The 25,403-nt window shown below is 36.9% G+C and overlaps 1 protein-coding gene across 3 annotated transcripts in view; it reads right to left on the reverse strand.

Moving 5' to 3' along the window:
- Positions 1–25,403, reverse strand: part of rept (RuvB-like helicase 2 rept) — a 190,777-nt gene that overhangs the window by 153,472 nt on the left and 11,902 nt on the right. The window contains exon 1 of one of the 3 annotated variants that reach the window (XM_090394503.1): positions 18,358–18,465. The exons of 1 other annotated variant lie outside the window; for it this stretch is intronic. The gene's annotated coding sequence lies outside the window, so the exon portion shown is untranslated. Of the gene's footprint in view, positions 1–16,086; positions 16,192–18,357; positions 18,466–25,403 lie in introns of those variants that run through there. One more of the 3 variants, XM_090394502.1, reaches the window with a different exon arrangement.

Genomic DNA, 25,403 nt, shown 5'->3' on the forward strand with positions numbered 1-25,403 from the left:
AATGGAAAATACTAGGGGTCAGAGAGTGCTTGACCTAGTAATTACATCTGAGGATTTGGCTGTAACAAATATGACCACATTGCCACAAATCGGTGAGAGTGATCATAGGGTCTTAACTTGGGAGGTGGCTAAAGGTGTAGAATTTTCAATTAAGACAGGGTACATGTGGAATTATCGGGCTGGAAAGTATGACAAGCTTAGGAGTTTGATTGGTTCAGTGCCATGGTATGTACAACTGCAAGGACTAGAAGTTGATAGTGCATGGGAGGTAGTTAAGAAGTGCTTGCATGAAGCAATGGCTGACTGTATACCTAGAGTCCGAATAATAAATCAAGTAGGGGTTAAATGGATGAATAACACCATTAAGCTTGAGTTGCAAAAAAAGAAACAACTATGGAGGGAATTTAAGGAGAAGGGTGACCGGCAGGCACATGAACGGTATAAAGCGCAGGCCAGAAGGGTGACGAGTGTGGTAAGAAAAGCAAAAAAGGATTACGAAAGAACATTGGCCATGCAGGCTAAAGAGAATCCTAAACAGTTTTTTAGATATGTAGTAAGTAAAAGGAAAAATGTACATGGCAGATTGATTTTAAAGAATGCCGATGGTAGGGAGGTAACTGAATCAGTTGAGATAGTTGAGTTACTGAGTGAGCACTTTGCAAAAGTATATCATCCAGGTGCTGACATTGCAGAAACGAATAAAACGAATAAACCAGTAGATTATACGGGAATTGTGGTTAATGAAGTGGAGGTGAGTAGTCTATTGCATAACCTCAATGTCAATACATCTGTGGGATTGGATGGTATACCAGCTCGTGTTGTACGAGAAGCAGCTAAAGAATTGTCAGTACCCTTGACCATTTTGTTTAATTTGAGTCTCGGGTCTGGGTTAGTCCCGAGTGGGTGGAAAGAGGGGAAAATAGTTCCACTGCATAAAGGTGGTTCCAAGACTGCTGTTGTAAATTACCGACCGATTAGCATATCAGGAATCATTGTCAAGGTCTTAGAGAAATTAGTCAAGAAAAGAATACAGGATTGGATAGATGAAAATGGGATACTGTATGGGGGACAACATGGTTTTGTGAAGGGTAGATCATGCCTCAGTAACTTGCTCATGTTTTATAACACAGTGACGTCTGAACTGGATAGGGGTAATGGGTTTACAGTGATACTACTGGACCTTACCAAGGCCTTTGATAGGATACCACAAGGAACCCTAATCCGTAAACTGGAGCAGATGGGTATAGATATAGGGTTGGTGAGATGAATAAGAGGGTGGTTGAAGGAGAGATATCAAAGAGTGGTTTATTCAGGAGTGGAGTCTAAAAGACGTCTTGTGACTAGTGGAGTGCCACAGGGCTCTGTTCTTGGACCACTGCTTTTCAATTTGTTCATCAATGATATTGGAAAGGATCTGAGAGGAAGTGTTCACTTGTTTGCTGATGATGCAAAGTTGGGTAGAGCAATTGTGAGTGCACAGGATGTCAAAATTTTACAGGATGATTTGGATAGATTGGAGGACTGAGCTAGGAAAAATGGATGTCAGTTTAACGTGGCAAAGTGTAAGGTTATGCACTTTGGGGTGATAGCAGCAGTATATCGCATTGGTGGAACCATACTCCAGGAGATTGATGAGGCCAGGGATTTGGGAGTGTTGGTGGATAGGGAATTGAAGTTTAGGGGGCACATTGCAAAAGTAACTATAACAGCTCACCAAATCACTTGGCTTCTGAAAAATACTTTAACATGCAGAGACGAACAAGTTGTTGTTCCTCTGTATCGAGCCTTGATAAGACCCCATCTGGACTTCTGTGCCCAGCTATGGGCACCAGGGTTTCTTCGTGATGGGGAGGAAGTGGAGAGGGTCCAGAGACGAGTGACCAAGATGATAGCAGGTCTGTGGAATGAACCTTATGAGAATAGGTTGAAGATTTGTGGGTTGCAGAAATTGGACGATAGGCGAAGGAGGGGTGATACGATTGAAACATTCAAATTACTGAAGGGTTTTTATAAGATTGATCCAGAAGATATTTTTGAAAATATGACTGGTGGTGGGAGGACTAGGGGCCATGCATGGAAGCTGGGCAAGAGCGTGGTTGACAAGGGTGTTAGAGCTAGGTTCTTTACTTGGAGAGTGGTAAATGAGTGGAATAAGCTTCCAGAGTCTGTTGTGGGTGCTACGACCGTGAATGAGTTCAAGGCAAGGTATGATAGATACTGTGTGAATGTTGAATAGTTGTTCTTGACATGATGTTAGGGCCTCCCTCGATGAGTCTGTCGACTCCTTGGAGTTTCCCGGAACAATAATAACACTTGGATAAAGGATTAAACTAAATTTATTATAGTCTAACCAAGTGAAAAATAAACTTTCTTCATCAAAAGGAAATGTGGGTGTGAGAGCATTGGGAGTGGATTGAGATTAAGATTACCATCATTAAAACTGTTGTGCAACTGGATTTTGAGAGCTTGGAACATGATTTTGTCAGAAATAATTAATTTCATTGCAGAAGCAGTGTTGCTAGAAGGTGAGCAGCCGATCGCGTAAATAACATTAATAATTGAAATGTAAATACATTCATTTTATAAATAATGTGAGCAATTATGGATTATAATGAATACTGAGGATTTAATTATAAATGTCAATTTAGTGTTTTTTCCTGAAAAACCTAATGCTAATTATTACATTGACTGTGCATAGTGCTTATGAATGAAGAAGTGGGTAGGCATGAATATAGAGAATGAGAGAACAAGTGTGCAAGACAAACAGGAAGACTCAGGTGGACAGGAAAATACAACGTAAAAAAAATTGATGCTCCAAGAGAATGTGAATGCAAGTATAGACAAAAAGGAAAGGGGATAACCTGATGTAGGGAAAACAGTTGGATTTGAGGAAGGTTCTCAGACGAGTAAGGAGAAAAAGAAATGACTCAATCAATGCAACTATTTCATTTGCCTTTTTTCTGCTACCTCGAGCATTCGTACACAAACATAACAGTTCTTTCCTGGATCAATAACAAGTTTATTTATTAGATGTGACTTCTCCATACTTTCCTTGAGCCATTTCTTTTTCTCCTTACTCATCTGAGAATTGTTGGAATAAGTGAATCATGGTTGGATGAGAATGACATTCTGACAGGAATAGAAATGGAAGGTGTGATGTATTTGGTTAAGATATACAGGATAAAAAGGGAGGTGGAGTGCTATTGATAACAGAAAAAGAGTAATGTCCATACAAGGTAGAGATGCAAGAGGGATACAGTGGTAGTGGTTTTAAGGCAGTATGGTGTGATATAGAGGTGAACAGAATGCAATACTTCATTGGACGTTGCCTATACAATTAGTAATATACATTAAAGATGCCAAGAAATTATATTCTTGATTTCATCCTTTATCCAAGTGTAAGCAAACAAAGTTTGCACGTGACGTCACTTCACAAATGGGATAGTTGCAGAAGTAAGGAGATTCTTATTCCATTGTGTAAGGCCTTGATTAGGCCATATATGGACTACTGTGAACAGATTTGGTCACCTGGTTTTCATAAGGATGAAGAGATGCTGGAGAGTGTCCACAGGCGATTGACCAAAATAGTTTCCGATCTCTGGAATGTTGAATATTAATAATAATAATAATAATAATAATGGAATATGAAAAAAGGTCAATGCAATTTGCAATGTAGTGGATGAGAGGAAGCACAGTTATATGATAGAGATATACAATTTGGTAAGGGGTTGTTACAGGATTAATGTTGAAGAGTGTTTTCATAAAATGGTGGGAGAACAAGAGGTCATCCCTGGAAGCTGTATACGGAGGGTGTGAGCAAGGGAGTGAGAAGCAGGTTTTTTGCATGGTGAATTGTGGATGATTGGAATGCATTGTCTGAGAGCATGGTGTCTGCAGAGAATTCGAATGTATTTAAGGCACAATATGATGAGCTGTGTGTATGACAAAAGGGACCTCCTAGAGTCTGTGACTCCATGGGATCTTAGGATGATAATGATAATAATAATAATAATTATTATTATTATTATTATTATTATTATCAGAACTGTTTTCATTTAACAAGAGTATTGTTTTGGTATATAATTAGCTGTCAAGGTTATATATTTCTTAAAAAATATAATAGAAAAATAAATATAATTGATTCATTGAAGCATATCAAAATTTTAGAAAATCATTAAGAACGTTAAAAAGAATCAAAAATCAAATATTATTTAAGAAAAAAATGATATTGTTTGAAAACAAGAATCAAACCCTTGGAACTAAGTGACAATCTCTAAATCTCCAAGTGACAATCACTTCTTTGACTAAATTAATCGGTTTAATTTAGTCAAGGAAGCATGTGGTGAAATTGTCTGTGAGAATAGAAATATCAGACCTCCATGCTGGACTCAGGAAATTAAAGAGGCAGTTGTGGAAAAGAAGCAAGCAAAACAATACACACAAGTAGCTCAACCAAGTCATGGGAAGACAAATATCAGAAAGATGACAAAATGTTTTGGAGACTATTGAAACTCTAATGGCAGAAAGAGATCAGAAAGATGTCTGAATAATTACATTGAAAGACAATGAAATTACACAACTGACAGATCAGGGATAGAAAATATTCAAGAGGAATGCAATCAGAAGTACATATCAATACTAGAGTTAAAAATGCCATCAAAAACCTGAAAACACAGCTAGATGATATTATTATTACTGGTATCTTCATAGAGTCCAGAGATTCATCGTGGGAGACGCATACTAACTTTTATATGCACAAAACCTTTCCTAAAACTCATTACTGCCAGGGGGGCTCACAACTAATTCTCACAATCCATTCCATTCATTCATCACTCTCCAAGCAAAAAAATCTGGTATACACATCCTTACTAACCACACTCATACACAACTTCCACAGGTGATGCACAGTTCTCTCTCTCTCTCTCTCTCTATTTGTCATGTATTGAAAAATTTCTTCGGTGTCAATCTTATAGAACCCCTTTAAAATCCCTTAAGGTTTCTACTATTTCCCCCCTTTTCAACCTATTAATTAAACTTTACAATCCACATAGGAAGCATTCTACTTCCTCAAGAAACCCAGGTGATCAAATCAGTGCACAGTAGTCACATGTTTTTCAACATCCAAGTAATCTCTTCCACTATTACCTCCAGCCCCCTAGTATCATCATTTTCCTGCAATCCAGTACCATCAATGTGATACAGTGTGTAACCTTTTTAACCAGAAGATTACAGTGTGTTGTAACCTTATCAGCCTTACATTTTGAAACATTAATATTTACAATCATTATCCTTTGCCAGCAATGCCATTTATTTAAATCATTCTGCAGATATCTACATCACCTTTATAAATTATTTCCATTCCCAGTTTTTCATCATCAACAAACAACTGAATAGCCTACTCTCACTCTTGATATCATAGCAGAGTTTTTTCTCCTGCATACAGACAAATCAGCCCTACAGAACACACACAATTTACAGACAAAAAATACTAGTTGTGGTGGGCGGTAGGTGGCGTTGATGGAGATGATTCGTAGTAGAGGTTCGGCGTAGTGGTTGAGACAGTTGTAGGTATCCTCCCGCGATGAGTCTTCGGACTCCTTGGAGATGTCAGGAATAATAATCATTAATATGCAAATTAAAGAGTAGTGGCTCTGTGGCACTCCACTAGTTACCCTCATTCTTCTAGATTCCACTCCACCATATATAACTCCCTAGGGTTATATATGGTATCTGTCAACAGACACCATATATAACACTAGACATATATAGTGTTATATATGTCTGTCTGTCAACTACCTCCATATTCATGCTACCATCTTCATATCCATTCCCATTTGCTAAAGCTTTTGCAATAATTTTCCATATTCCAACAGAAATACCATGGAGGTACAAAAGCTTTACAGTGGCTATGCAGCATAATTCAGAAGTCCTGGATTCAGAGGGCTGAATGTAGTTAGAAATGAAGAAGGTACAGAAATGTTTTGATGTTAAATAAGGTGCGAGACAATGGTGCATGTTATTTCCACTCTTATTCATCATCTATATAGATCACATTATGAAGGTAAGTGGCATCAGACCTAATATCAAAATTAACTGGAGATGTTAATCTCAGCTCTTTGCAGATGAATTTATATATATTCCTAAAATTAAATTAATTAATTAATTATAATTATATTAATGTAATGTAATTTTATATGAAAATCAGCAATAAAAAGACAAAGAATGTGAAAATAGGCAGAAATATTGAAAACTTCAATGAGAACCTATAGAACAAGTAAAACATTTCAGCTATCAAATGTGGAAATAGACAACAGAATTAGCAAAGTTAGTATGGCATGAAGTCAGATGAATAAATTTATACAGAATAAGGCAGAAATTAGTCAAAATACTAAAAACTAAAAATATACAAAACAGTGTTCAAATTTTTAATTTGAGATCTGAGAGCTGAATTAGAAATAAAACACTTGCTCAAAGACCAGACACCATAGACACGAGAGTGAGTTCTGAGAAAGATTGGGGGGGGGGAGGTTAACAAATCACATTAGAGACAGAATCATATTAAAAACAAGGATATTAGAAAAGAACTTGACACTGTTAGCAGAGCTAATCTCAGATATTATGGTCACTTACACAGAATAGGTGTAGAAAGGTTAGCAAATCAAGTGGTTTTTTTGCCAAAATGGCAGGAAAAAGACCCAGAGGAAAGGAGATGTCGTTAGCAGAAATGGATCCTTTCTGTCTCAGTTCCTGGTGTATATAGAGTTCCTTGTTCCTGCAAGTTTGCCTTCTATGGACAGACAGGAAGATCAGTCACTATGCACACAGAAGAACATAAAAATTACATCTGCAATCATAACTAGGGTCAATCAGGTCTGCCAAAGCTTGATTTAGATACTAACCAAGAAATAAATTAGAGGGGAAAAAAAATGCTCCGTCACAGCAAGTTTATGACTTGTTTTTTTTTTTTTTTAGAATCTGCAGAATATGTCCTAAAAACTAGCTTAATTTGATCAAACATACATCATGCATGCATAAAAGTTCACAAAATATAGAAAATATTAATCCTCTGAGATCCAAGTTTTCAACCAAGTCCTCCAGCAGATGCCCATACATGTACCCTATCTAGTTTTGTGCTGCGCATGCATATGTCGGTGGGTGTTAAGTTTCACATTGTACTCCCTGTCTCTGTGACTGAGACAAAATAACAGAAGAATTAGTGTTTTTACACAAGCAGTGATAGCATAGCGGTAAAAAACACTCAACAGGCATACAGTAAGGAATATATATCCATACTTGAAGTAGAAAAAGCCATCAAAGGCTTGAAATGTGAAAAGGCAGGAGTAGATGACACTCGACCAGAAATGCTTAAGTATAGTGGTATAAAAGTCTTACAGTGGCTGCACTGCATAGTTCAGAAGATGTGGACAGAGGGAGGAATTCCTGATGATTGGAGTAGAGCTCTCATAGTACCCATCTATAAAAAGGGAAATAAAACTGAATGTGAGAATTACAGAGGTATTTCCCTACTGAGTGTTCCTAGTAAGATTTATGCTAGTATACTTGAGAAAAGGTTGAGAAGAATTGTGGAAGAAAAGCATGGTGAAGAATAAGCTGGATTCAGGCCAAATTGAGGATATCAGGATCAGATCTTCACTTTACGACAAATAGTCGAGAAATCATGTGAATATAACAAAGATCTGTATTTAAGTTTTGTCGATCTGGAAAAGGAATACGACAAGGTGCCAAGAGAGAAGCTATTCAATACGCTACAGTTATACGGTGTCAATGGGGCATTATATCAAGCAATACTTAGTCTTTATTTGGGTTGTAAATCAGCAGTTAGGATTGAAGGCAGTACAGGAAGATGGTTTAATATTAAATCTGGTGTGAGACAAGGATGTACATTATCCCCTCTGTTATACATTATCTATATGGATCATATTATGAAGGAAAGTGATATTAAACCTGATATCAAAATTGGAGATTTAATGTCAGCTCTTTGCTTCATGTAGACGATGTTATGCTTCTAAATAAATCTGCAAGATTCCCTGACTAAATTGAATAACTGTTGCAATAGATATGGTATAAAAGTCATCGATAAAAAGATAAAGACAATGAAAATAGGCAGAATCGTTGAAAATGTCAACTGCATTATGAATGGAGAACCTGTGGAACAAGTAAAACATTTCAGCTACTTAGGCATGATTTTTACTGAAGATAGTAAATTAAATATGGAAATAGACAACAGAATCAACAAAGCTGGCATGGTAGAAAGTCAAATAAATAAATTCATATGGAATAAGAGAGAAATTAGTCAGAACGCTAAATTAGCTGTATACAAGAGAGTTCAAACCAGTTTTAACTTATGGATCTGAGAGCTGGGTTAGAAGTAAAGCACTTAACTAAAGACTAGAGACTGCAGATATGAGAGTCCTGACAAAGATTGCAGGCATGAACAGATGGCATCAATGGCAATATCATATTAAAAACAATAATATTAGGAAAGAATTAGACATTGTTAGCATCCAGGAATGTGTTAGCAGAGCTAATCTCAGGTGGTATGGTCACTTAAACAGAATGGGAAAGGAAAGATTACAAAACAAGTGTTCTCCGCTAGGTTGGCAGGAAAATGACCCAGAGGAAGACCAAGATATAGATGAATTGAGACGGTACAAAGTGCCTTAGATGATAGAAATATAACATCTGATAATATTGGAGTCTTGACAAGTAACAGACTGATTTGGAGGAAAATTGTAGATAGGAAGTTAGTAACGATGTAAATTTTTCATGTAGTATTATCATAATCGTACACTCCTTGAAGGTACATGGCAGGAATTTGATGATGATTCCATCATGGTGTTCCTCTCAGCACTTAAGCTTTAACACATTTTACAGGATTTAAAAAGAGGAGATTATGTGTAGAATGAAAAATGTGAGGGAATCAATGAGCTGACCTTGGATATACTCATAACCTGATTTCTGTTAAGTTGCTCCATCACTTTGCACATACTGAAAATACATATATACTGGCCAGCATATTTAAAAAGACACAAACCTGCCACTCAACAGAGATATCAGTAGTGTTTGGTATCCTTAATAATGAACTAAGAGTCTTGTAATGATTAGACTCTTAAATTAAAACTATAGTTAATAGGAATACATTTATAAAAAAAATGGATATGAAATAAAAACAAATGATACAGAAAAACAGTGCACTTATACTGACTTTCACACCAATACAAAGTATGTGCCAAAAAAAAAAAAAGGATGGAAAATGTCTAATGGACAGTATGAGTGTTAAAAGAAAGAAGGACTTGCTTCGTCTTTCATTATATGAAAAAAAAAAAAAAAAAATGAAGTTATAAAACAACACAGAGTTAAGAAAAAGAACAGTGTAACAGAGAGTGATATGAGCAAGTCACAGAATCACTAAGATTCAAGCAAAGATTTCAAGATGCCACTCATGTATATGGCATCCAGGAAAGAGAACAAAAGAAGTCATAATTTCAGATACAATGATCTGAGTGGTGATAAGAATAAAATACGAAAGGATATAGAAGACATGTTGGAAAGAGTGTGACAGTTGAAACTGAGCTTGTTGTAGCACTATGACAGGAGTGAGTTGATAAAAAGTAACCATAACAGCAAATGTGTCAGTGTACAGGTTGTGTGCCTAAGTAAAATTTCTCTATAAGGGTTGCAGATGCACGTTCCACATATCTGGGAAGTTTTGGTCACCAATTCATCCCATGTTGGCCAGGTGGGTTGGGACATCTGCCTATTAAGTAAGGCAGATTCCCACTGCATAAGATGAAATGAAATAGCAAAATAAGAAAGATTTACTCCCTAGAAGGGGAGGGACTAGTCTACAGATAATATAAGAGATGTATATTACATGCAGTAACGCATTGTCCAGTATCAGGTGCCTCAGGTTTGCCACTACCATACTCACTAAAGGGTCTACAAATGGGTGCTCTTGATAATGTCTGCAAAGAGATTGAGATATAAAGAGAATGACACAGTGTGCTGCCACTGCCACAATTACTACTATACTGTCACTGATTGTTTCATTTAGCAATTTTTCGAAGTAATGTATGGAGTAATTACTTCAAAAAATTGCTAAATGAAACAATCAGTGACAGCAGAGTGGTAAAAAAAAAAAAAACACTGACTAGGCATGCATTCAGGAATACATATCCATACTTGAAGTAGAAAAAGCCATCAAAAGGCAGAAATCTGGAATGGCAGCAAGAGTAGATGATATTCGACTAGAAATGGAGGTATGGAGGTATAAAATTCTTATAGTGGATGCACTGCATAGTTCAGAAGGCCTGGACAGAAGGATGAATTCCAGATGATTGCAGTAGAGCTCTCATAGTACCCGTATACATAAAAAGGGAAATAAAACTGAATGTGAGAACTACAGAGGTATTTCTCTACTAAGTGTTCCTGGTAAGATTTATTATTATTATTACTATTTAATTATTATCAATGTGACACCTCCAGGGAGAGTGTGCCAACAGCATCGAACGATTGATTCCCTTCCAACTACTAACCATGCTCAAACTTGCTTAACTTTTTGTGTGAGCAATTAGTAGTAGAGGCTCTACCAATCGACCAACAGTATACTTGAGAAAGGGTCAAGAAGGATTGTGGAAGGGAAGCTTGGTGAAGAACAAGCTGGATTCAGGCCAAACAGAGGCTGTTAGGATCTGATTTTCACTTTACAACAAATAGTTGAGAAATCGTGGGAATATAACCAAGATCTGTAAAGTTTTGTAGATCTGAAAAAGGCATATGACAAGGTACTAATAGAGAAGTTATTCAAAACGCTACAGTTGTATGGTGTCAATGGGACATTATATCAAGCAATACTTAGTCTTTATTTGAGTTGTAATCAGCAGTTAGAATTGAAGGAAGTGCAGGAAGATGGTTTAATCTGGTGTCAGACAAGGATTTACATTATCCCCTTTGTTATTCATTATCTATATGGATAATGAATTCAGTCACTTTTATTCACATTATGAAGAAAAGTAGTATTAAACTTGATATGAAAATTTGAGATGTTAATCTCAGCTCTTTGCTTTATGGGATGATGTTATGCTTCTAAATAAATCTGCTACAAGTCTGCAAGATTCCCTAACTAAGTTGTATAACTGTTGTAATAGATATGGTATGAAAGCAAGCAATAACAAGACAAAGACAATGAAAATAGGCAGAAGCATCGAAAATATCAACTGCATTGTGAATGGAGAACCTATAGAATAAGTCAAACACTTCAGCTACTTAGGCACGATTTTTAGTGAAGATGGTAAATTAAATATGGAAACAGATAACAGAATCAACAAAGCTGGTATGGCAGGAAGTCAACTGAATAAATTTATATGGAATAAGAGAGAAATTAGTCAAAACACTAAATTAGCTGTATACAAGACAGAAATAAAACACTTGACCAAAGACAAGAGACCACAGATATGAGAGTCCTGAGAAAGATTAGAGGCGTGAAGTGGCATCAGTGGCAATATCATATTAAAAACGAGGATATTAGGAAAGAACTTGACATTGTCAGCATCCAGGAATTCGTTAACAGAGCTAATCTCAGGTGGTATGGTCACTTAAACAGGATGGGAGAGAAATGATTAGCAAAACAAGTGTTCTCTACCAGGTTGGCAGGAAAAAGACCCAGGGCAAGACCAAGGTATAGGTGGACTGATACAGTAAAAAGAGCCTTAGCAGATAGAAATATAAGATCAAATAATGTTGGGGTCATTACAGGGAACTGATTGATTTGGAGGAAAATTGTAGATAGGAAGTAAGTAATGTTTAAGTTTTTTATGTAATACTATCGTACCCTGTACACCTCTTGAGGGTGCATGTCAGCAAATTGATGATGAATTACACAGACCAAATGGAATGGAGAGGTCACTTCAAAAGACAGGATGGTAAGCCAGTTGTTTATTCAAGAGGTGACTCAAAGCACTATGGGGGTAGCTGTGATACTCGGACAAGAACCCTTCTTGGTTATAATCCCATTAATGAGATAATTTGTATTAGACTTAAAGCTCATCCAATCAATGTATCAATCGTGATAGTTTATACACCCCCCCACACAGAGAGGCCTGATGAAGAGTGTGAGGAATTTTATGAAAACTTACAGATGGACCTGAGTGTGGAATGTTTGGTCTGGGTGAACGTAATACCTGTGGTGAAAGACTGTTGAAATTTGTTCATGCTAAAAGATAAGTTATTACCAATACCTGCTTCCAGAAACACCCACAATGAACTTATACTTGGATATCTAACAATAATAGGTCAAGACACCAGACTGATTAAATCCTGCCTCTCTAACAGTGGAAGACAAGCATCTCTGATATTCATACTTGTCTTGAAGCACACTATGGTACAAGCCATCAGCTAGCAAGAGCCAAAGTAAGACTAAGACTCTGAAATTTTCCAAGTTAGGCATGTGCCACTAGACTGGATATCAGAGTAATTCCTAGTGGGTTCACAAAAGGAACATCAACTAAGTTGGATGATTTTTTGGAGAATAGTGAGGAGAACTCACTGGAAATGCTTTGGGAAGGAGTCAAGGTTATAATACAGAATACAGCCAAAAAGTATCTCGGCCCAATAAGAAGACCAAGAGACCCATGGATATCAGATTCAACACGGGAACTAATCAAAAGAAGGAAGTTGGAGAAACAAAGAGACACATGGACTGAAAAATATGCGATTACATAGAGAAGTCAGAAGAGCCATCAGGCAGATAAGGAAAACTTTTATACTAATAAATATGAATAGATAGAGTTCTAGATGAGAAGATACAATAATAAAAGGATGTTCCATTTAGTTCATGACTAAAGCAGAAGTTTAAGACCAAATTAAATGTCATCGAATACAGGAATGGAGCAGTACTAACAGAAGAAATGGTAATCAAAAACAGATGGAAAGAATACTGTGACGAACTGTACAACAAAGAAGATAAAGAAACTTTGGAGGAGCCCTCTCACCAGGGAAATTTCGATTTTGAACCTCCTCCACACTTAGGCGAGGTTGAAAGAGCAGTTAAATAGCTTAATAGCAAGCAATAAAGCATCAGATGAAGTACCAGCAGAGTTAATTACAGCTACAGGGGCGGAGGGAAAGATTGTTTCATAGATTGATTAGAAGGATCTGGAAGATAGGATCATGGCCTTCAGAGTGGAAGAAGTCAGTTTTAATATGAAGAATTGCAAGAACCACAGAACTATTTTTATCTCTCATGCATGCAAGCTAGATTTTATTCAAGATCATCCTAAATAGGATTGAGGTCAAAGTTGAGGCAGAGATGCCTAAGGAACAAGGTTTTAGTAAAGGTAAGGTTTAGTACTAGAGATCAGATCCTTTGCCTTAGACAAATCATAGAAAAGTATAAAAAAATTTAGACTCCCTCTGCTAATATGTTTCATAGACTACTGAAAAGCTTTTGACTATGTTCAGCATGTGAAACTGTGGGAAGTAATGGAAGGAATGGGTTTTCCTCAACACACTATCAGGTTGATAGCTAACTTTGTACAGTGAGCAAGAAGCCATGATATGAATGGGTGTTGAATTAACTTGGCTTAAGGTTGGAAAGGAAGTCAGGCAAGGATGCCTACTTTCTCCTCACTTATTTAGTATCTATGCTGAGGATATCATGTATGTAGTCTGAGATATGCTGATGATACAGTACTCCTTTGTAATTGCAAGGAAGAATTAGGCCAAATTCTTGACACAAAATTAATGGGATCAGTAAGAACAGAAGACTTCTGCTCAATCCTAGCAAGACATAAGATTATGGTTCTCAAAGGAAATACAAGACAGGAAAGCTCCTGAGAAACAAGTGCATCTTAATGGAGAAAGTCAGCAAGTTCAAGTACCTAGGTTCCATTATTTATATGAAGGATTATTGTTCAGAAGACATCAGAAGAAGATTAGGAATGGATCTATCTCTACAGGAACTAATTTGAGGATTTTAGATACAGCTATTTTTTTCAACATCAACTAGGGATGCGAGACTTGGAACCTATAGAAGTCAGATAGGAAAAGGATAGTTACTTTTGAGAAGTGGTGTAACAGAAGGCTGTTGAGGATATAATATACTGAAAGGTGGACAAAAGGATGGGTGCTAGAAAAGATCAGTAAAACTTTAAGGCTCCTTAAGGTTACTGACAGAAGAAAGTTGAAATACTTTGGACACATTGAAAGGATGGATGGAAGACTTCTCAAAACAGTAATAGAAGATAAAGTTCCTAGAATAAATAGGAAGAGTAGCCCTTCAATGAGATGGATGGATGGTGTGTGTCTGAAGAGACTGATCTTCAGAGAGTTGACATCTCTAGAAAGGCATACAACAGGACCATCTGGCAAGGACTGGTGTAGAACATTACCAAAGAAAGGATTGACCATATGGCATTTGATGATGTCCAATGAACAGATTGATGAATGAATAGATGACTAATACAGATTTCAAATGTAAACTTTGTGGACGATGAATTTCACCCCCCCTCCCTTTCCCTCTTGCGAACCAACTATCCCACTTACCAAAATTTGACTTGAAAAAGTTCCACTTTTGCTCTCTAGAGCAGAGTTTCTCAATTATATAAAAAAATAAACAAAAATACAACACACATATATGAAATTATGAAAGCAGAAAAAAAAATCTTAACTCGGTCACAGTACTAACATAATGTAAGTTGACAAGTTTTTTCATGTGACTCCCATCGCAGATGGAAGTTGATAGAGCTTTTTTATTATTGTTATTTAACTGAAAATATCTAAAATTATTTTGTTCTAATTTCTTATAGTGATGGATGGATGCCCATATCATTTTTTCTTGGATCTGACCCTAATCAGGAACTGTATTTCTATGTTTATAAGTTCAAATGATGTTAAAGCCATCTTATATTGATATAGCATCTTCTTCACATCAAAAGAGAAGTAATACATTCCAAAAAACTAGTGGAATTAACTTATAGCTAATTCCACTTGGATGGGAACTGGAGTTTTTTTGTTGTTGTTCTTGTAGATGGATTTTTTTGTCTTATGAAGAATGTAAGAGAGACAAGCACAAAACCGTACATGGTGGAAGTTCATGGTAGTCAACCTCCTGGAAGGAGATGACACCTGACAAGACAAGAATTCCACTAGTTCAATGAACTTGTAGTTACCACACTCCAACTCCTTTGTTGACAAGAAGCAGTCATATACAAATACAGTCATAATACTCATAAAAAATAAATAAGAATATTATTTTTTTGTATTCTAAACAATGTATCCAAATTAAATAAACAAACAAACGTAACTAGAAACATCACTCTGAATGGGTAATATGTGACTGTCTGTGAAAATAACAGTGGTGATGGTGGACAGTAGATGGCATTGGTGTAGATGAGGCAGTTTGTGGATGTGGTGGAGACGGAGAACTGTAGAGTAGGTGCCCTCCCTCGATGAGTCTTAGGACTCCCAAGAGGTGTCAAATAAAAATAATAATAAAATATACCTGTGCAACAGAACTGAAGCTACTAACCGATAAATGTGCATCTTTTTACAGATCACAACATGATATTATGGCATAAACAAACAGTTTCACTCAATCCAGATTCTCCTCAATTAAAAAAATAAAAATAAATGTTTACTAATAAAAGATCAACAGATATCTACAAATGCATTATGATAAAAGTTCAACTTGCTAAGAAGACGACTATCAACTAGAACCCAAATTCCAAAGATTTTGAACAAGGATTTCATATTTGACACTATGTTTTAGTAAAAATCAGGTTCTGACTAATTCCTGATTAGCCATATGGTAGCTCATAGCAAGCTGGTTTGTCAAGTGTCTCACATCTCCAATTTTTGACTAACAGACTGTAGGTTTTTAATCCCAATGAAAAGTCAAGACACTTCATGACCTTGCTTATAGCAGGCTCAAAGTGACTTGGAGAGAAAAAAAAAAGTCTCATGTTTGGTCACTAAAGTGAGATTCCTAGATTATTTTGACTAAATAAACTAAATAAACTTATAGCATGCTACAGGTTTAATAACCTACAGCACATTTAGTATACCTACCTATCTATCCTCTTCATGCTTCTAGCACAAGGTCAATATCCATCTTTTTCAGTTAGCCCAGTTTTTTGTGACTGATTTTGCTTTTCTGCTCTCCCAACCAGCTATCATTCTTTTGTATTATCACTATTTGTGATATCAGTTTACATCTACTTTTCCTCAGGTTTCCATGTGTTTGCTCTGCCCATTCATTCTCAGTACATGTTCAATTCATCTTCATCTGCATTTTTGTATTTTATTATCAGAGATCACCAAAGAGTCAAAGTCTCATTAAGGGATGCCAAAGATCACCCATACTAGATATTATACTTTCTCTTAAATTCATTCACACTAGATGCAATCCCTAATTCAATAAGCAAACTATCCCATGGATACCACTTTGTCCTCTCAAGTTTATAGATGTCTATCATATCACCTTTCTTTCTCCTCTTTACCAGTGTCTGCAGTCCACATACTCTGCATTCAATAATCTTGATATCATTCTTATTATTCTTCTCTGCAGCTCTTCATTCCCCTCTAAATCCAGGAGACCAAATTTGTGCAGAAAAGTCCATGTTTGGTCATCTCAAGGTCCTATAAAGAAGCAAAATGACTTCCTTATCCTTACGTGACAATGTTAATTTTAACATAGCAATTATCCTCTGAGTTGTATTTGAAATTTTTGCAATGTCACTTCTGAAGTTTAGTTTCCTGTCCACTATTAACTCCAAAATCCCTACTTACACAGATTAACAGTGAATTAACAGCCAGTACCATTTGCCCACTGTGCCAGGTTATTCAAATCATTCTGTACATATTGTATATCAGCATCCTTGATTGCCCTACCTATCTTTGAATCATTCCTCCAGCACATGTCCCATTCCTCTGTATGTAGTGGCAGCATTATGCATCATGTTACATACAATTAGTTGATAGATCTTAGCAAAGTGAATACTGATTACAATCTCATCTTCTTCTGACATCAGGGTATGTTCTGAATTCACTAGTTATTCTTCCACATCAATTTTTAATTTCACTTGCAGCATAAAATTGAAATGCAAATTGCTTTTATACTCTGATTTAGCTATCCATACTTTTTGACCTGTGCTTTATATATTTCATAAAACCCCTCACACTTATTCTCACAATATTCTTTCCACATCTTCTTATAGATCTCTTGCCTAATAGCTTTGCACATCCATTTTACTCCCATTCTATATGTTCTTTGAACTCAAGAGACACATTCATATACTGCCTCATTTTTCAAAAAAAACTTTCAAAAAACACCTTTTCAAAGCTTTGCATGCATTGCTGAAGCTTTCCAATTCAATAACTGATACAATGCAACCAAAGATAGCATTCTCTGAGTTCGTCATAATTTCCAGCTTTAGTTCAGCATGTAACCTGACCTAATTGGAACATCCATATAGTTTAATGCTTTCCAGGCCAGTAACTGCAAGATAACTGTCACCAACTAACAGTAAAACAGCCAGTTGACATTCTTAACTAGGATACCATTTGACATTATGTTCAAATCTAACACTATTTAACCTTGAGTTCCTTCTTTCAGACACTGCTCGAAACGGTTGTGTCATAACAGCTCAATTTTTACCATAAGATTTTGCTTCTATCCAATCAATGATAAAACACCTATAATGATTATTCACTTAGCACTCATCAGGGTAAACTGGTGATGCATTTCATCATCTCCAGCAGATGAACCAACAGGTCTGTAGCAATTAGATACAAATCATCTGATATCAGTAGTAGTAGTATCCTCCTCTTCTGTCACGTCTGTCCTTTGTAAAAAATACTATATCCTTTACAGTAGACTACAGTTACATCTGACTCTGATAATCAGATTTCACTAATGCCAATAATATTAAACGAAAACGTATTCATATTTCAGTAGTGATACTGTTTTGCTCTAATTGTTTATATATAACTCATAATTTGTTCTGAATTCCGACCAAGGTATTTAATATACACCACAATTAGCACTGGGTTACCACATGTTACCAACCTTTCGTCGGTTGGGAAAGACAAAAAAAAAGCTAACATGCTCTTTTTTTCCCACAAGATCACGCTTTATAAAAGTGACCTTTTATTTGCATTGCCTTATTTTATTTGACTTTGCTTAGGTCCGTGACATTACATAAAAAACTGGAAATCATCGCAGATCAACAGTTTTCACAAGAACTTAAGGTTAACAAATGATCACATAACGTGGAAACGAAACCGGTATGCTTATGACAACAGAAAAGTAAGCTCTCTGCAGCAGTAAAATTCACTCACATTTTTACGAAAAAAATCTCGTGCAAGTACGTGACACGTGATATCTAATATGTATTATTATTGTTCTAAATGTTTACACATGCATTCCATTTAAAATAATAGAGTCATCAAAATCAAAGAACAACGCCACTTACTGCAGCCATTTTGAAAAACAATGTATCCAAGTTACCAGTTCATAAGCTCCCTTTATTGAAGAAATACGAAATATATTAAGCCAGAATGCGCCAGAACGTCGATTTTTACTTTAATGACTTCGCTATCTAACATGACACTGATCACAAGAATTTTGCAACTGTGATCAAAAGAAGTCGGTTTTATGTATTTTAGAATAAAGAATATAAAAATGTAAGAATTGCCGGCAAAGGTTGGTCGATTGGTAGAGCCTCTGCTACTAATGGCTCAGTTAAGTAAGTTTGAGCGCGGTTAGTAGTTGGAAGGGGCCCAATCGTTCGATGCTGTTGACACACTCTCCCTCGATGAGTCCTTGGACTCCCTGGAGGTGTCAAATGATATTAATAATAATAAGAAGAAGAATTTTGTTTTGCTTTCCCAGTACATCGAAGTTCTCTGTTGTCAAAACATATGTATTATTAACAATTTGAAGAGCCAAAAAGCTTCAGCTCGGCGATGCAAAATTGCATAAGCAAAGTGGATATGAAAGCCAGCATTATTTCAAAGCCGAATGTAGCAACTACGAAAGTTTCGTAAGTTTCCCGGGGGGCTTGCGGGAATGTATATTCTCAGCATCTCCGAGTTGCTTAGTGTGCACCACTTAAAAGACAGGCTGCCCAAGGCTATTTATTCACCTTTTATTAGTCCATTTTTGATACGGTTTCACTGGCCTGACAGCTGTTTTGAACTGGTTCGTTCACTTCAGAGACCAGACAGAAAAGGAACATGATGTCAAAGAAAGATGTTTTTCATAAGGGAACTCTCAGTCGGTGCATAAAAGAAATTACCAAAATAAAGAGAGCCAAAAGGCTTCAGTTAGGCGATGCAAAATTACACAAATTTGAAATAATTCTGGATATCAAATGCAGAATTATTTCAAACCCGAATGTAGAAAGTTTCGTAAGGTGACCAGAGAACTAATTTTCATAGCTTCTACATTCGGCTTTGAAATATGCTGGATTTAATATCCGCTTTGCTTACATATGTATTATTATTATTATTATTATTATTATTATTATTATTATTATTATTATTATTATTGCAGATCACCTCCATAAAGTCCTATAACTCATCGTGGCAGACTCAAGCTATTAACACAATATCTATCATACCTCACCTTGAAACCATTAACAGACAAAGCACTCACAACTAATTCAGGCAACCAATTCCATTCATTCAACACTCATCAAACAAAAAAATCTGGTTTTCGCGCCATTGCTAACTTTGCTGTTGATGTATTTTAATTATTGTACACTGACTTTTATTGTACACTAAAAAATTATGGGAGAATGATGTTGGTTAGTGATAATCGGAGAACGATAAACATTGAAAAGGATATACTATAGGTGTTTAATGAGCACGTCATTAAAGTTATTGCATCTTGAATGTAACTTGAAAGCAATATGAATTGGGGAGGCACCACTGATGGTGAAGTGAGCAGGAGGTATATGAGGAATTAAGTAAAGTTAATGCCAACGAGGCCATGGGACTTGAGGTGTATCAATGCGTGTTTTCTAATTCAGAGAATGTTCCTAGGAGTTAACAACAGCTTTAACGTACAATTTTATCATGAGTTTTAGATTAACCCAGATTACAGAGGAGTGGAAAGATGGCAAAATTGTTCTGTTTCATAAAGGAGGAATATGACTAAGGTTTCGAAAAAGGTCGGTCTGCCTGTCTGGGTTGCCAGCAGTAGAATACTCTTTATAGACAGCATGGGTTTGCTAATGGAAGATCGTGTTTAGCAATCTGCTTTCTCATTTTAACAGGGTGATAAGAATATATTGAACAAGGGGATGCATAGAGAGTAGAACATTTCGATTTTACAAAGGCTTTCGATAGATTGCCACATGGCAAACTAGTCATGAAATTGAAACAGATTGGGTTAGATAGTAGATTAGTGCGATGAGTCGGAGATTGGCTGTCTGATAGGTATCAGCAGTTTGTGTATGGAGAGTGGTATTCCAGAAGAGAAAATTCAGTATTTGTTTCTCCCATGGATGTGTTTTGAGGCCATCGTTGTTTAATTTGTATGTAAATGACATTGGAACGGGCTTAAATGATGATATGCAGTAGTTTTCAGATGATGCAAAGTTGGGGAGCGTTATGAGAAGTAGAGCAATATTATAGCTTTGCAAGAGGACCTAAATATAGTATCTGAATGAGTGAATGTGAGGGGGGGGATGTCAGCTTAAAGTTGCAAAGTGTAAGGTTTTAAAATTGGGAAAGCAACGATGGGGGGGGGCAGAGTATAGTATATGTGGAAGAGATGGAATGTCTGGTGGTGATTGTGGATATGTACTTCAAAATTCTTGAACATTTGTTAAATTGGAGGTGTCAGGAAAAAAAATAATAATAATAAATTGTGAGAACAATACAGCAGGTATGAGAACGATGCGCAGAAAACTGACGTTTAGAAGTAAGAATGTTTTGATTCCATTCTAAAAGGCCTTGATCAGGACGCATATAGATCACTCTGCACAGACAGGTTTTCAAAAGGATAATGAGATGGAGAGGGTTCAGAGACGATTGACTAAGTTGTTTTCTGGTCTCTGGAATATGTAATATGAGGACAGATTGAATCCGAATTACAGAGCCTAATGTATCGGGAGAAGAGGGAAGACACGATCGAGATGTATAAGTTGGTAAGGGATAATTACCGGATTAATGTGGATTGAATTTTTAATAGAATATTGTTAGCATTAGGGACCACTAGAGGCGGTTGTAAGTCGCCTATATTCACCGATAGTGATAGTCTTTGGCCAGGTATCTCTGATGAGCTACCGGTGGAGGTTGAACTTCCTCCTAGTCTACTAAAGTTAGATAAGGCTAAAAACGACCCTCACCTACACCCTATATACGGGAATAAAAGGAGTAGCGGATTTTTTAATATCTAAAGATGGGGGGAGGGGAAAGAGATGCCATCACTGGAAGTTGTACAAGGTGGGTAGGGAGTAAGGAGTGGATTTTCATTAAGAGTGGAGAGTGATTGCAAAGCACTCCCTAAGATATTGGTGTGTACATGGACAGTGAATACATTTAATTCGCGGTATCATCAACTCTGCAAGAGTGGAACCTCCCACAATGATTCTCTTGATTCCATGGAGGTCTGTTGATAATAATAATAATCGCTTATAAGCACTTTGTGGTTCCTAGTAAATGCAACAAATCTCTCTTTAAAAAACCAGCGATAGTCAAACATCATAGTAACATTCATTTTTCCTTATTATATTACTGTGATGTTCTAGTGCGATTGCTGAACTAGCTCACTTCACCATGGATTTCAGGAAAGCAGTAAATCTTCAGTGACACCTTAGTAACTAATTTCTGGGGGTTTCTTCTAAGTCAAGCAAGTTATACCTTATAAGGGTCGGTTTTGTTATTCCCTGAACCCTAAAACAATATCTCCAGGCGATTTCGAAGATTTCGGTTTCCTTTTAGTAAAGTTCCTCAAATTCTTATCTTTTAATCGTTTTAAAATCAGTCCAAGAAACATAATTTCCATAAGGTTAAATCAGCGTATTTTTGGAAATGTTGCAGTTAGCAGCGATATGCAGATCCACATTTATCCACTACTGTAGAACTCATTGAAGAGATAATATTATTATGTTTCAAAGAGCTGCGTAGCTCAGTGGAAGTGGGGTTTGCACACCAAAGCGCTTGACTGTACGAAGGAAGACTTTGTTTCGAGTGTAGTCGGCGACTAGAGGAAATTTTTCTAAGCGTTTTTCCGACCAGTTCCCTAGTTAGTCGATCTCGCTTACTAGCGCCAGCCCTAGCAAGCGGGTTTTCCCTCCCGAAAAATTGGGTTTTTCGTCCCGTAAACTCAAGAAATTCGACCGTAGAACCCACACTATTTCAGATATTAAGTATATTGTATTAGGGTTAGGGACTATGAGATATCGGCACTTGTTGAGCCATTCTCTTCACTGCGTGCTGCTTAATTAATTATAACCTTGGGCTAGCTATCTCTAATTGGACACCAGTTGAGTTCGAACTGCCCACTCAGTCTCCTCTCCTATACAGGAACAAAAAAACGTTAGCTGATTTTTTTTTGAAACATAAAAAAATAAAAAAATAAAAAAAAGGCATTAGCTGATTTTTTTTATGTTTCAAAAAATATCAGCTAACGTTTTTTGTTCTCGTATATAGGGCGAGGCCGTTTTAGCCCTATCTAACTTTTTGGAGACGGAGTGGACAGTTCAATCTCCACTCGTACCCAATCAGAGATAGCTTGCCCAAGGCTATCATTAATTAAGCAGCATGCAGTGAAGAGAATGGCTCAACAAGTGCAGCCATCTGATGGTCCCTAATCCTACGACAATATTTTTTGTCTGAAAATTGTGTGGGTTCTACGGTCGATTTTCTTCAGTTTCTTGTCAAGAAACCAGATTTTCGGGAAGAAAAAAGACGCTTGCCTGTGTCAGATATCAACTAACTCTAGATCCAATCGAAAAAAGGCTTAGATAATGGTCCTCTAGTCGCCGACTAGATTTGAGCACAAGTCTCTTTCTTCGTGCGGTCAAGCGCCGTAGAGTGCAAACGCCACCTCTAGTCAGCTATGTTTATAGGGAAAAAACAGCTAGCACCTTTTTTGTTCCCGTATAGGGAGTAGGCGAGGCCGTTTTTTAGCTCTAACTAACTTTTGGAGACTGAGTGGGCAGTTCAATCTCCACTGGTAGCCAATGAGAGATAGCTGGCCCAAGGCTATCACTAATTAAACATGGCACACAGTGAAGAGGCAGCTCAACAAGTTCTGCCATCTCGTGGTCCCTAACCATAACACAATATTTTAAGGTCTGAAAATGTGGGTTCTAGAGTCGATTTTCTTGAGTTTACGAGAAGAAAAACCCGGGGAGAAAAAACTCACTTTCCCATGCCAGAGATCGACTAACTCCGGAACCGGTCGAAAAAGGGCTTTGAAAAATTTCCTCTAGTCGCCGAGTGGATTCGAATGCAAGCCTTCCTTTGTGCGGTCAAGCGCCGTGGAGTGCCGCCACATCTACTGAGCTACACAGGCTCTTTTAAGAAAGGCCTGTGTAGCTCAGTGGATGTGGCGTTTGCACACCACCGCGCTAGGCCGCACGAAGGAAGTCTTGGTTTCGAGTCTAGTCGGCGACTAGAGGAAATTTTTTTAAGCCTTTTTTCGACCGGTTCCCGAGTTAGTCGATCTCTGGCACGGGCAAGCAGGTTTTTCCTCCCGGAAACTCGGGTTTTTCGTCCTGTAAATTCAAGAAAATCGACCGTAGAACCCACATTATTTCAGACACATTAAATATATTGTGTTAGGGTTAGAGACCACGAGATGGCGGCACATTTGAGCCGTCTCTTTTCACTGCGTACCGCTTAATTAGTGATAGCCTTGGGCCATCTGTCTCTGATTGGGTACTAGTGGAGATTGAACTGCCCACTCAGTCTCCAAAAGTTAGATAGGGCTAAATGGCCTCGCCTACTCCCGTATATACGGGAATAAAAAGGCGTTAGCTGATTTTTTTTTTTTTTAACTCCAGGGAGTCTAAAGACTCATCGAGGGAGAGTGTGCCAACAGCATCGAACGATTTTATTCCTTCCAACTACTAACCGCGCTCAAACTTGCTTAACTTTTTGCGTGAGCTCTACCAATCGACGAACCTTTGCTGTTATTACAGTTTAAACAAAATATTATTAATATATCATTATTATTATTATATTATATTAATATTATTATTATATTATGATAACTCAGGTTAACAAAGAACCGGTGTCATACGGAGGGGGCTGAAAAGTTCTGATTACTAGAACATTGTTACACATTAATTCCTTCAAGGTGATTATCACAATTTTTGAGCACACCCTCGTATGTTCCTTTACTGGTGTCCTGCGCATATTCAAGTAAAGAGCATTAGAGGATTTATTTATTTTATTCTTTCTAATGTAAAATATATTTTGGAGTCTTGGAATACTTGCTTCATTTTTTCCATTATCTCTCATAGGCATCAAAAACTACGTATCCTCATTGCATACGCGACAGATCACCAGAATAAATGCTATTCTAATGTTCAGTTCTAGTCGCAGACTAGTAGAATTTTTCTATGCCTTATTGCAATCCGTTCCCGAAGTTTGTATACCTTTGAAATGGAGAGTAAGGTTTTCTTCCAGGAAACTAGGGTTTTTTAATCCCACATCAAAAGAAAATAGACCGTAGAAATTACATTATTTTAGATAATAATGCAGTGTTACTGTCAGCCGCCAGATGAGGGAAGCTGTCGTTTGCCGTACTCTGCAGTTTGAATATCTTTATATCGTTGATGATGTAGTCTTGACAAGCTCTTGTGACAGCTAAGGGTGGAAAGCGACTAGCTATCGATCTTCATAAAAACGCTAGTTAGGTCTAAAACGATCTTGTGTACTTCATTTGTAGAATAAAAGGCATTACAGTTTATTTATTTATTTATTAAGACTCTTAATTTAAGAGAAAGATTATGAGATGCCTTCGACTTGGATCAGATAAATTTATTCACCAAGATGTGAGGTTACACTAGGCAGAGTGAATAATAAATGTATTTACAGGGCAGCAACAATCCCAATCCTCATGCAGCATGTAAAACATTTTTAATTCGTTTTCAGTAATCGGAATAAAAATGGAAATGAAAAATGTGAAAAATAAAAAAATATATAAATAAATCAGCTAATTCCTTTTTTTCCCTTATAGGGAGTTGACGATGCCTTTTAACGGTATCTAACTTTTGGAGACTGTGGGCAGTTCAGTCGAAGTAAAAAAAAAAAAAAAAAAACAATTAATTTAACTTTTTAAGACCAAAAAAAGTAACGAAAGTTAGTGTATTTGTTGCTGGTCCAGTGTATATACCTCATTATTTTTTCACCCTCCACCTCTT

Source organism: Typopeltis vanoorti, chromosome 6 (genome assembly GCF_054136105.1).
Source record: "Typopeltis vanoorti isolate ZY-2024b chromosome 6, IOZ_Tvanoo_1.0, whole genome shotgun sequence".
NCBI classification, from domain to species: domain Eukaryota; kingdom Metazoa; phylum Arthropoda; class Arachnida; order Uropygi; family Thelyphonidae; genus Typopeltis; species Typopeltis vanoorti.